The 13,347-nt window shown below is 28.9% G+C and overlaps 1 protein-coding gene across 1 annotated transcript in view; it reads left to right on the forward strand.

Annotated features, from left to right (window-relative positions):
* Positions 1-857: 857 nt before the first annotated feature.
* The window catches only part of LOC119680311 (neuroligin-3-like), a gene marked incomplete at its 3' end in the record, with an annotated part of 61,502 nt that continues 49,012 nt past the window's right edge, over positions 858-13,347 (forward strand). The window contains 1 exon segment of the mRNA XM_038093071.1: positions 858-929.

The raw sequence follows: 13,347 nt of genomic DNA on the forward strand, positions 1-13,347 counted from the left end.
TCAATAAAATCCTCCCATAAATATTTGGTCTAAATTTTTCTAGAATTTTTCACCACTCCATTTCGACCGAATGCACATTTGTGCTCTTTGCAAATATCATGCTCCCATATCTTCTGCCGAACTGATCTACAGATCATTTAGTTTCTTCCACCTTTTCAGTTTTCGTTGAGTTCTCGATCGGTTCAGTACGTTTAGCGTTTGTGCGGCGCATGATACGCGGTTGCCTTACTTTTTAGTGCGGTGAACTTAAAATTTTAAAATAAAAATAAAAATTCACTTGAATTGCTAACAAAAATAAAATGCCATAAAATCAAAGAAAAAAATTGATGCCAAATAAAATAAAGTTTATTTTTAAAACTAAATGAATTGAGAATTCTAAAAACAACACAAAAAGTGAAAATGTTTTTTGTAACGTCAAATGTCGCTTTGCAATTGAAATTTATTGGGAAAATTTATGTGACGCATTAAAAGCACCGATTTTCAAAAACAAAACAACAACAAAAAAGAAAAAATTATTGAAAAAAAATAAATAATTTTTATTTACAAATAAAAGTTTTTAAGCATTTGAGTTTCTCAAAATATCCATTTAATTATTTATAAACAAATTAAATGTGACAATAATTAACTACAAAAATCGCTGTGTAAACGCATTTGTTGCATTTTGATAGTCTCGAAGTGATCAAAGAGAAGTACTAGAAGGCAATAAAAGTCATTTACTTGAAAAAAAAGATATCAAAGAAAAAAGATAAATTTTTAATAATAACAGAGTGTAAAAAGAAGAAATATTTGATATTTAAAAATTTCGCATAAAAAATAATTTTAATATATTTTTATATTCATTCTAAAAATGTTTAAAAGTTTCTTTTTTAAATATTCAACAAAAAATGTACGAAATTACTGTAGTTCCTCTCATTTCGATGGAAATTAAGGTATGTTTTTGTACTACTAAAATATAGTAAATACTACTACATAGTGTACAGATTTGATAATAAGTGAATAATCTATATTTCTTATAAGAATACAAGAATACAGTAAATACTACCGTTTTGTAGATTATAGTGTACAGAATAATCTATATTTCTAATAATATATATATATATAGTACTAGAATATAGTACATACTACAGTTTTGTAGATTATAGTGTACAGATTTGGTAATAAGTTAATAATCCATATTGATCCTCTTATAAAACGTTATGCGATATACAAAAACTAAGTTTAGTTTAGAAATGATTGATTTGAACTAAATATTGTTTTCCATATGTCCGCTGAAAATCTATTAGAACACTCAGAAAAATTAATTTAGTTGATTTAACCAGATTTTAACTAAATCTGAGGTCAAAATATTCTTACCAGGCACATCATATTGGTTCAGCTATATCACATGTTGGTTTTAATATCTTCTTTACCACATAAACTAAAATTTTACTAACAAAATGATCAGGTCAATTTAACTAGTATGAGATTAGCGCATATTTTTCTGAGTGAAGTCGCCATGTCCATATTTATTAAAATAACGATTACAACAAATAAAAAATTTAAACATATTATTTAAATATTTTCCACGGCAGATACATGTGATATTTACAAGAAAGTTTACTAAAATTATTTTTGAATAAATTTAAGTCACTCAAAGAATTAGTTTGCTCTGATGCTTGATCGTTTAAAAACTTTCTTAGTCACACATTACCTTTACTATGCCCATTATTAAATGTAGTGAGATATTTTATTAATGTTTAATTAAAAACCCCATTGGAATTTTTTATTTATATTCTTTTTGTTTTATTATTAAGACTTATCTTCTTGTTAGCTTATTTTTTAATATAGAAAATATATTAAAAATATATAATAAGATATAACTTAGCTTTACAAAATATTTCAAAATAATATCTTTACTTTGTCTGTTATTATTTCCATTTCTGCTTTCGATTACTTCAATACCATCATACTCAATGATACTAGTTTAAAATGGTTTTTTTCCTATACAAATATTTGTTCTCTTTTACACTATTATTATTATTTATTAAATTCAAAATATATGAGCAGATGCAAACAGAATTTCTACGTCAATAAATTGTTTCGACTAGTTTTGCTACTAACACATTTTGTCTATATACTAGTCTATTTTGTTCAGAAGTGTTATTATAAAAAAAATGAAAAGCTTTTTCTTTATTATTGTCCTTTTTTATGACATACCTGATATTTGGCAGAATCTTTCAGAAACCTTCAAGGCTATTACTTCCTTCCGTTCAGTTCTGTTTCTTCAATTGCCACGACAGTTACTTTCTGTTGATTTTATATTAGATTATTTAGTAATTCTGATTCTTCATGATATGGTCTAGATATCTAACTTATATTATTTTAAGAAAATGGAGCAGTTTTTAAACATTTATTCATTTTTAATATTCTTGATAACATTATGGGCCAATAGGGCTAAGTGTATCCACCCAATATTCTTGACACGCAACTAGTCTTTTTTTGTTGTTTAGTTTAACTAAATTTGTAAATCATGAAGTGAATTAAACAAAACATTTAAAATCCAGGCTATGATATATATTAATAAGCACAATCTCTTAAATTTGTAGAAAGTTTTTTTTTTTTTTTGGACCTGCTACGACCTTTATTAACACGTGTTAACTATCGATATATCTTTATTTTGATATAAATTTTATATTTGATGGACTTATAAGAATGCTCAGATCTCAGATATTCTTGCAGTGGAAACGCTCAAAAAGTACTCGGATTTTGTAAATAAAACACACAAATTTAAATTTTGTTCCAAATTTATTTTATCTCCTTCAAAATATGCTCCTTCTTAAGCGATTCACATATGCTAACGCTTAACCCAATGTTCCATACACTTTGCGTAGACCCGTGAAGGTATGGTAAAAAGTCGCACAGATCCAGATCTGGTGCCTGAGCGATGACAGTGGTGCCGTGTTTGGTCAAAAAATCGCATACAACCACTTTTTGTTGCTTACAACTACTTTTTAAACACAACAACCTTAGCGCGAAGAACAGAAAGCTGATCTATAGTCATATAATCACACCAACACTACTTGATGGGTGCGTCGGGTATAGTAAAGCTGCCTATTCTACTATCCAGAAGCTACAAGTTCCTCAAAGCCACGCTCTAGGAAGACTCTTTAAAGTGCCATGGTGCATCCGCACGAATGACATGCTAAGAGACCTTAGAATAGATTCGGTCAAAAAGTACATAAGAAACAGACCCCTGAAGCTTTTGAAATTCCCTTAATTAAATATAGGTATTACCTATATTAATACTATGTAGAAATATTTTGTCTTGTTATGTTGTGAGACCAATTGAATTTTAAATTTTTTCTTTCGATACACTAGTTAAGAATTTAAATTTCGTTCTTTTGAAGTGAAAAAAATTGTCAGTGAATTCTTCGAAGGATAAAGTTTGTATTGTAGTTTCAGAAATGTTTTTAATTTTGATCCAATCACAATTTTGTCTTTCCTCAACTCTTCATGAAAAGTCATACATCAAACCATGTCATATATTTTGCAGTTGAGCATCATCGTATTTTGTGTTGTCTTGTCAAAAAGGTGAATACATGTCATGCAAAATGAACTTCAGTTAAAGTTTTTATACATTCTTCCTTTCAAACAGAGCCAAAGCTACTGAATATGAATTATGTTTTAAAAATTTTGACTCTTGCTACTCTGAATTCTTTTCAAAATCTCTTTTTTTTGTAAACTACATAATTCATTTTTAAAATAAAACTGACCTTTTTAAAAAATCATCAGATTCTTTTGTTTACTCATACACGAGCTTAAGCAACTCAATAAGGTAAACAAATCAAGATGAACGCAAATGTTGCATATCATTAAACTCGCTGAGCTGACACAACGGACAAATATGCGCGGGTATTTAAATTTAAATTTATTTTTTTAAAGAAACACATATTTTCTACCCAAATATCCACTGCACTTATGCTAAACTAAATTAATTGCACATTAAAAACAAACACAAATTCTGAAAATAGAATCTCAGATGCAATACCAAAACATGAGAAGGATTGCAAAATATTTATTAAGTTTGGTGCGTGACAAATAAACTTTTGGACACCCTACATTTTGGGAGATTGATAATTATATTTAATAAAAAAAAAAATAACCAATTTTAATTATTATTATTATAATATTAAGTATTATTTTTAAGGGATGTGGCACTGCGACCATCGGGTCTATTGTGCCCATAATATTAAGTCATAAATTTATGAAATAACATAAATAATTTATGATAAAAACTCAGCAAATCCTTGTGATCTGAGAAAATTGAAAAAAGGGGGTACATTTTTATATGAATAATTAAAACAGCATTTAAACATGAGAATATATGATTCATGGATTCAGCTATAATAACATCTTAAGACCGACAAATTATAACCCAAAACAGCATCAATTTTTCATTACATTATATATGAATATATTTGCTGTCTCCTATGCTCTTTATTATTTGTGCGTCTTCTATGGCTTAGGTTAGGTATGCCTTCATATAGCAGTTGCTGGGAGAAGCGTGTTATTATCTCTTGATATTGTTCTTATTACTGACTGAAGATACCCAATCACTTTTGTCTCTTTAAACACAAGACTGATTGGATTTTTTTTGGTCAACACCTACACCAAACGAAAGACCCATAGTTAATGTTAGGTTTGATGATCATGATTTTCATCATGGTGGCAGTCCCCATCGTTTCTCAAAGGGTCTTTACAAAACTAATCAGCAAGTAGTCAATATTTGGCTTAGGAGGAGAGATTAAGTCCATCCGGGTTGAGCATGGCGACCTAATCCAATGTTGTATTCCGTGTGAGAGAAAACGAGTTCTATATTTATGTCTACTTAATGTCAAATGGTCTTTATTTTCCTTTTATTGTCCTAACCAGTGTTGAGAAGACTGTTTAAAATGTTACCAACCGTAAAAATGGTGATAATGGAATTTTCTAAAGCTTTCTGGTAAGTCATATCCACTGTTATACTACTTCTAGGTCGGATTCACCAACAGTTTCTGCATAGGAACGGTTTTGATTAATTTACGAACTCTTACTATAATTTTTGGAAATCGTAAACAATTTTTTTACTAATTTCTATCAAATTTTTGCCAAATGATAGCCCAAATTTAGCATATGATTAGCAGCGACAGGACTTAATTAGGGAAGTTCTTTTAAACACTGGTACTGAGCCAGCTTGTTAACTTTAATTAAAGTGCCCTGCAGCTAATACTAAATAATGATTTCGCGAACAAATTTATATGATATGTATGTTACTGAAATAGCTTAACTAGCTGCGTACGTGTCTGTGGGTACACATACAATCTTTTCCTGATCTTCCATTTCAAAGATGATAAAATTGATATATCATTTAATATATCAATAAACATACTTTATGAATTACTTTAGGTTGTAATCCGTTATTTTAATCATATATTTTTTTTGCCTAAGTAAAATCTTAACACCTATTTTGAGAAATCTTCTTTCAGTAATGGGTTTTCAGCTTAGATTTCTATCCAGAATAACCGGTGGAAGCTTAGTCTTATGAATGGGTCTCTGGTCATGTAGGCTTAGCTAAGCGACATAAGCAGTTAAATTTAAATAAGTATTTATTCAAAATTTTCGTTAAAGTAATCTTAAAGCAAAAAAAAGTAATTTTAATACACTAAGCATATCATTTTAAGCTTCCTACATCAACACTTGTGATAATGCTCTATTAGATTTTGGTATATGTCATTTTTGTAGTACTCGGTTACTTATTTTTGCCTGTATTGAAATTACTATAATGCTATTTAAAGACTTTATTATGTACTAAAAATGAGTAATTGATATATAACATTTGTCGATAAAAAAGTGTCCATAATAACCTCACCAGTAGTATGTTAACTTCAGCAAGTAACCGCAACACGTTTTTCGATTAAGAGCTCAGCGCACTAACCGTAACGCAAGGACAACAAAATGTATTCCTAATATGAAACCTTGAATTCTCTTTGAGTGTTGGAAAGCTAACTTTACGTCAGCTTCCCCTATTTTTATAATTTAATTAACTTTTATGGTGTGCACCCATTTTTTTCTTCTTGCTAATGGCCTTGATTACTTAAACATTAGCAATGCATTTGTTTCAAAATATATTCGGCGAGTGTAGTGTACCGAAATCAAAGTTCACTCACCCGAAATTCTTTGATACAAACTTAAGTAAGCAGCAACCGAACAAGAATTCAAATAAATAACTTAGAAATACTAAATAAATTATATAGAATATAACTGAAAAAATGAAAATAAAGTATCTCGAAATAAATGTACGCAAACCAAAAATACCTTGTAAATTTGGGGGAAACATAAAATTAAACACTAAAAATAAAACTCAATAAGAGCGGAGCATTATAGAAGCACTTATCGCAGCTAATTTCATAGCAGTTGTCTTAGTGCGCCACTCGCTTGTTGTGGCAACTAAAAATTGTCCTTATTTCGTGTGGTTTGCGGTGCAAGTAAACGCAAATTGCACATTAATGTGCTGCACGCAAAGCAAAGCCAAGCACTCGGAACTGTGCAACGCAGTTGTGCACTAATAATTTGCGTACTTATGGATTTGTAATTAAACGCATTAGGAACAGTGGGGTCCCTGCTTCAATTGCAGATGCAATCACATATTTTATATATGTGAAGCGATGCCAGTTCGGCTCTCTAGGTGCTAGTATCTTTCATTTATAAAAAATTAAATCAATTGAAAAATTATTCCATAAACAAACATTAAATATTTTTTTTTTAATTAAGTTTTTTACATTAAATGGAATTAAATAATAAATATAATCTTCAGTTGTCGTTCAAGACTTCCTGCACATACGAGGGCGGTTTGATAAGTTAGTGACTTTTTGAATTTCCCGCGCAGTTACTCCAAATGCAACAGTGCTGCCGTCAGCTGTAATGTACCAGTGGGCAACTTTCTAATTTTGAGCAAGCTACGTCGTTCAGTTGGTGTCTGATAGCCGTTCAAACTTCTACGAACTGCTACCCCATCCAGCATATTCTCCAGATTTAGCACCTGCGACTATTTTCTGTTTCCAAACCTAAAGAAATAACTGGGTGGTAAGAGATTTAAGTTGAATGAAGAAGTCATTATCGAAACAAACACGTATTTCGAGAGCTTTGAGAAAACCTATTATTTGGAGGAAATAAGAAAATTAGAAAAACGCTGGACTAAATGTATTGAGCTAAAAGGTGTTTATGTAGAAAAAAAATGTTTATTTGCCGAAAAAAAATTTTTTTATTCAAAAATTCACTGACTTTTCAAACCACCCTCGTAGTTGCGCCTTCACTGTCTCTTAAATTATGTATGGCAAGATATTCTTGTGTTATTATTTTAATATTCAGTGTTGCAACGTTTTAATTTGTTGTTTTTTCATTAACTTTTGGTGCAACATAAAATATCTGCGCTACTAAAAAAACACAAACATTCAACAACGCCTAAAAACAGTGTTGCCACTTTCGCTAGTTTCAAACAGAAGCAAAAACAGTACGAACCGCAAATATCTTGCTTTTAAGTATGTTGACTTCTGTGTATGTTTCGAACTTTTTTCTTTTATTTTAAATTTTGTATCTTAATGTCAATCTTCTTTACTTATTTTCTACACCCACATTTTTCATGCGTTTGTTTCACAGCTAATTTAAATTTGAATTTTTTAAAATCATAAATAAATCCCAAAATTTAATGTTTGTATTTTTGTTTTTTTTTTTGATTTAGATACAGAATAAACAATAAATGGCGCTACATCCTTGAAAGTGAGATACATTAAATAAATAACATGTTATCAGTTATATTAAAGAACTGCAGAAGTGTTCTCTAAAATAAAATAAATACATACAACATATATTCGTCAGTTGCCATATATCAGGAACATATTCCATACAAAAATCAATGCACAAAATAAGCACTATCTTGTATTACATACTTGTTCAACCTCCAACTGGTTTTTAAAGAGATAAGTGATTCTTAATGAATTAACATCATTCAATCTGATCTCATGTGACTCCCTTCCTGTTTGAAAGCATATTCTTATTACAGACTTCAAAACAACAAGGTCCCTTTAAATAATGGAAAAATAGTACACCCAACTACTAACATTAACAAAACCTTCTTTGTAATGTGCACCTGTAGAAGTGTGTTCCTTAGATGTATTCAAGAATTATTGGATGTTTTCTTCACTAGGAAGCTTTATTTTTTAGTTTTGCAATTCTATTCTTCAAAGTCAGCCTGATATTAGTAGGTCGGATCTAAGGGAACTGCCTCTCTCCAGAGCAAAAAACTTGATTTCGAAATATTTGTATCAGGTTTTCAAAATTTTGGTTTGAACATTTCTATGAATAATCATAAAAATCACTTCATACAAGCCGTTTCATCGTTGCTAGTTCTTCAGCAATCCTTCTAATAGTAACATTTCCATTAGCACATAAAATGTGTTCGACTTTTTCCACATTTTCATGACTGATAGACGCCTTAGGATATTTAAACCTCGAGTACTATTCACTTTCATATTGTATTCATTGTATTATTGAAAACCCATTGTATTCAATAATTGCGTTATATGTAGTGTAACCATGAAAAAGCCCCTGTTCGGGATTCAAAGACTTTCCATTCAATTTTATGTTTTATGGCAAAATATGACTTTAACTATATTAGTAAATTGAAATAATTAAAGGTATCTATAGAAACTATCTATTTCGTTTTAATGAAATATGGTTTAAACTCTATAAACCTTGAAAGTTTTTCAATCTGTCCATTTTTTTTAAAAATTTCTTAACTTTTTAAACTTTTATATATTCTTATTTTCATTTTTCGCATTAAAACAACCCAAAGTAAAATTTGAACTTGGTATCAATATATATTTCAATTTCTCATAAAATTAATGGGAAGTTGAGGTTTGCTTCTAAGTTTTATATTATATTTTGGAGTGATCAAAGTATATATTAAGCTTCGTTGATGATTTTCCTGTTTCGCTTCCTTCGCAAAGAGAGGCTCTTCATATGCACACAAACACTTTTAATGCTTAAAAATAGGCGGCGTGGCAAACGGAAAGTGTGGCAACATTCGTTTTTGCAAATATATCAAATTTTCATTTATTTAAAATATTATTTAAAAATGAAGATTTTGTAAACTTTTCATGTCAACAGAAATGAGCACATAAAAGACAATAAAACAAATTCCCAATGTTTTTTTAATGTTTCAGTCTTAAAAACGCTCATAAAAATTCATAAATTAATACATAAAAGATATAAATTTAAATATGTAGATACGTATATGCATATGTGTTTGTTACGCTTTCTATCCAAAAATGCAATAAAATTAATAAGAGGAAATTAGTTTAAAACAATAACTTTTTAAAAGCATTTATTTAAATTATTTAAATAATTTTGCTATTTTAGGCCACAAGAAAAGTTTCCAAACAAAAATTCATTCCGACCAGAAATTCTTAAAGAAATTTCCTTAACAAAGTTGCAAAAGTTTTTTTTTTCACGTTGAGTTAATGTTTTTATTCTTGCGAGTTTGTTATGTAGCTGTGTATATATGCTTATATAAATATTTATTTGAATTATGTATATAATAAATGGTCTTTCATACTTTATATAACCAACACATGTTCAATTCCGCAGCGCCCATAAAATGTCAAAATGTGAGTTTTTATTGGCCTGAGGCAATTGAAAATTTTTATTGGAAAAATATGATTTATCGTTTCAGATTGGGAAATTTGTTTATTTAAGGCTGCTGAGTTAATTGATCATGAATAATGTGGGCTATCGCTTGTACTATAAACTTTGCTTAAAAGATTTTATAAATATGTTAAAAAACGTATAAATAAATAAATTATATCAAAATGTTGATATATGAAGGCATTTATTGTTGCAGAAATATCAACACTTTGACTTATTCTCTTAATGTTTCGTGTGAAAAGAATGTGCGATGCTTGAGTTGAGTAGATTTTCTATCTTAGAAATTAATGTGAATTTTTGCGATATAAATAAATAGAATATTATTTTGGGGTCTGTGTAATAAAGTGTGCTGTAAAAGAGGTAAATAAATTTGATTTTTGATTACCTATCAATAATATTGCAGTACATATTCTTATTTACATTTCCTTACATGCGTAGATGTATATGGAATATATAATAAATGTTTTTATGAAATTAACTACATTCTTAATATTCAATAAAATCTTTGATTAATTTTTTATTGAATAAAACACACAAACACACAAAAATCGCAATCATTAGATGTTTTAGGAGATCCTTACATGAGAAGCCGGAAAGATGAATCAAAAAAAAACAATACTGAACAGAGGTTCTTCTTCTTTAATTGTTTATTCAAAAATTGAATGTTATACAATCACATAAATTACAATATGTTATAAATAATGTTTTCTCTATCTCTAGCAGTATGTACCAAGTCCCCAATCGTTCTTAACCCAGTCCAGTGTCGAATGTTCGTCAACCAAGATATTTATTTTTTTTTCATTCCGCGTTTGCCTTCGATTCAGCCATCCACAATCAGCAATTCATATTTCGAACCTCGGATGATTTGAGTAAGGTATTTTACCCCGTTTTTCTTATTATGATTCTTATTATGATAATTCTCTATCTTATTAGAACTTCTTCATTTGATACTTTGTCTGTCCAAGCAATCTTCAGAAAACGTCTGTAGTACCACGTTTCAAAAGCTTCGATTTCGTTCATTGTAAGAATTTTTGAGTTCCACGATTCCAAGACATAGAGTATAATGGACCAGTCATAGCACTTCACGTAGCGGATGTGTTGGTTAATGTTGAAGTTGCTATAGTATAAAACTTTTTTGAATTCGCTTAAAGAGTTTTTAGCCATCTCTATTTGACATTTAATTTCTTGAACTGATCTCCACTCTTCATTCAACCAGCAACAAAGCTTTATAGTAAGAGATTTCTGGAAGTTGTTAAATAATTATGGACCATAATCCAAAGAGTTTTAAAAAACAGAACCTGAAACGAGGCTTTTGTTGCACGAAAACGGGACCAAAAAAGGCACATTCTAATTGATCATTAATCAAATTTATCAAATTTGGCTTTGTACGACAACCAACTCATCATCAAACCAAAATTGCTGATGCAAGGTAGTGGTAGTGGTTATCACAATGGTCATTCAAATGACTTCGACTGATAAATCAAAAGTTATCCTGACCTTTAAATTTAAATAGAATGTTACTACTTGGAAATCAGTTCCAATGTATAGTAAACTTCTATACGTCTATTTTATACGGATAAGAAGCAACAACATTTTTCCAAATAGTGAAACAGATTTAGGAATATATTAGAAAAAAGTTCTTTGTAAGATCTTAGATCGTATACAATTTTGTGACAATCGCCGCTTTCGAATACATCACATATGACGATATTTAGCACCGGATTGCTTGAGCCACCTGGGCAAGTAAATCAATGAATATGGTGGAATATATCGGCAGAGAAGATGTGTCTAGCTATAGTATGATAATATATTGTTTTTGATCTCAAGCGGAGACAAGGTTAACAGTTATGAATAATTCTCACTTAAACCGGACAGATTTTTGTAAATATTTCTTCTCATTTTCCTCATTGCTGATTTGACTGATATTTTTTACAAGCTCCTTTAATAAAATAAATAGACTCGTATATCGGTAAAAAATAAAAATTTTTTTTTTACGTGAGATACGAACCTATGGAATATGAGAATTTGAGATATATGGAAATCATATCTTAGACAACATAGTGAGTAGAACATCAACTTTATTGCATTTTGAAGATAGTTGATTTTATACTATATAAATACTATTCTATATGTATTTTAATATCATTAATTTTTAAATATTTTGCTGAAAATTTTTGAATTTTTGCATATTACTTAATTTCAGATTTCTGATTCCTCTGTCTGTCTTTCCAGCTTTTATACAAAGACTGCCTTACATATTATGTGAGTGTAAGGATAATTACTTTTTATATGAAACAGAGTAATTAAAGCCTTTGCTTCTGGAAACTTTTTGTAATAAATGCGTTGACTGAATAGTAAATTAAAATGCGTCAACGAATGTTTTCATGAATACATTTTAATTAATAATTCCACAGCAAATTATTAATAGGAGTTCTTTACGCTTTCTGGAGTTTTTGCAGCAAAAACTTTCTTAAAAAATAAAATAAAACAAATTTAATGAATTTTTGAAGTAGTCGTCTAGAGTTGGCGTAGAGTAAGTTTCTATAGAGAGTAAAATACAGAGTGGCTGTACTTATGATGAAGAGGTACTTTCTGTTGAGAATAGAAGTGAGAAGTTATATTTCTGCACTTACGTATTATGTACGTACATTGTTTAAAAATGTTTGTGCTCTAGTAATGCACTCAATTCCATATATTGTTTATTATTTTCTTTAAGATTCTTTTAAATAAATACGAATTAATATAAGACTTTAAGACTTTTTCTCATTTTCTTCCGTTGCCTAAAGCAAATTTTTTCCTTTGAGAGAGCAATTTATTTATTAATTTTAAATCAACGTTGGTAAAGCACTGATTTTTTTAAATAAAAATATTGTCCTTCATATAATTGAAATAAAATAAATTCTTACTTTAATCCATAAAGGAATATTTTTGAAGCATTTTTTGTTAATCTGTTTCTTTTGTACAATTTTGTTTTGTAAAATTCTGACATAATCGATACATGTTTATATGTATTTATGTTATATTAGTTTTTGTGACAGCGTTTTAATTTCTGCTTTTATTAAGTTACACTATAATCTGATAGAGAAATTTAAATTCCTTAACACACTACAACATTTATTCAAGAATACCAAATCTACTTCATTCTCACTATAGTCTGGGTATTAACTCGAAACTTTTGATTATTAGACAGCATCAGATACATTTAATGACTATTTAATGTCAGTATGGAAATTATAAGGTCTATATAACTAGTCTTTTTACTAGTTTTTTATATATCCCCGGTTTTAGTATGCTTATGAAACACTAAAATTTTGTTTAATACATCGTCGTACTTATGATGGTTCAAATCCAATCTCTTTGAAAACTTTTTCTAACATAATACAAATGAATGATTTTTGCGAAAGTTAATCTTGCTAAATTTATATAATTAATTTTTTTTCGTTTTCGACACAACGATAATATTTTACTCTATGTCAATAGCACCATCCCTGAGATTATTAAGATATCTACTCGATATTGTAATCTTAATTTCAAGTATATATCAATTTTTTAAGAGTTTCAATACTTACTAAATAAAAGAACGTAAATCAAAATATAAATTTTATACTATTTTTATGTGAAATAATT

Source organism: Teleopsis dalmanni, chromosome 2, assembly GCF_002237135.1.
Source record: "Teleopsis dalmanni isolate 2A chromosome 2, ASM223713v2, whole genome shotgun sequence".
Classification (NCBI taxonomy): domain Eukaryota; kingdom Metazoa; phylum Arthropoda; class Insecta; order Diptera; family Diopsidae; genus Teleopsis; species Teleopsis dalmanni.